Source organism: Apodemus sylvaticus, chromosome 2 (genome assembly GCF_947179515.1).
Source record: "Apodemus sylvaticus chromosome 2, mApoSyl1.1, whole genome shotgun sequence".
In the NCBI taxonomy this organism is placed as follows: Eukaryota; Metazoa; Chordata; class Mammalia; order Rodentia; family Muridae; genus Apodemus; species Apodemus sylvaticus.
Window position 1 is genome coordinate 135,521,437 of NC_067473.1, and position 1,226 is coordinate 135,522,662.

Here is a 1,226-nt window from a genome sequence, read left to right on the forward strand (position 1 = left end):
ATTGGACATCAATGGGAAGAGAGGCCCTAGGACCTATGAAGGCTTGATGCCCCAGTGTAGGGTAATTTGACAGGGAGGTGGGATTGGTTGGGTGGGTGGGGGAAAACTCTTATAGTAGCAGGAGATGGAGGATGGGATGGGGATTTCAGAGGGGAAGAACTGGGAAAGGTGATAACATTTGAAATGTAAATAAAGAAAAGATCCAATTAAAATAAATTAAAAAAAATAATCTTTCCCAGTTCCTTAAGTGACTGTACAACATCAGAAAGGACTGCTGGGTAGGGTGCTTCAATTGAATTGATTTCTATACTCCATTTGGCCTTACTAGGTTGGCAAAAATATATTTTTTTAAATGAAAATTATTCTTAAAACAAATCTGAAAGCACCAAAAAAAGAAAAGAAAAAGAAAAGGAAAAAAGAAAAAAGAAAGAAAGAAAGAAAAGAAGACTTCATATAGAACCTGTGTTTGGTACACTGAACTTCATATGATCTTAAGGCTGGACTCATTCAAAAATTTTTTGACATTTATTCTGGCACCTAGGATGGCTAGACACTATCTAAATAAATGATGAATTTCCAAAAAGGGAAAAGGAAAAAAAGAAATATGAATGAATAAAATGATTTATTTAAAAAATGGAAACAGAAAATTTGCTACCCTGTCCCTGTTCCAAGCAGCATTGCAGGTAAGGCTGCTGTGTCCCATGTGAATCAGTAGGTGTCAGGGAGTAGAGACCCATTCTGATCCATTTACATCTGAATGATTAGTAGCCTAATGTTCCCTGAAAGAATAGAGCATGAGAAGAGCATCAATTCTACACAGGCCAGGCCCTGGTCCTCACAGGACTTAGAACAAGCCAGAGACTTGAAGAATCCCACTTGGAACAAGGACTCCAAGAAGGAGTAAGCCAAAAACAGACTCAGGCAGGCTGCATGAGGAGGCAGCCCTAGATGACTACCAGATTGATGCCATGAGGACTGAATAGGAAGCTAGCCTGAGATGACCACCAGCCAGGTACCACTCAGGCCTGGAAGGAGGGAAGAGCATGCCTAAGACGCTTATCTGTCACCACAATACAGGATCCGGTTATAGCACCTCTGAGATCACTCCTAAGATGATTCCTGACATTCAGATATCTTGTTGCCAATAAGAGGACCAATTCCTGGTAAAGAAATGGAAGAGAATAATAAACAGAAGGATGCGGGCACAGCAAACAGAGGCAGAAAAC

General features: G+C 40.5%; 1 pseudogene; it reads left to right on the plus strand.

The window, feature by feature from the left end:
* Positions 1–661: 661 nt before the first annotated feature.
* LOC127679605 (uncharacterized) lies at positions 662–754 on the plus strand (annotated as a pseudogene).
* Positions 755–1,226: the final 472 nt, after the last annotated feature.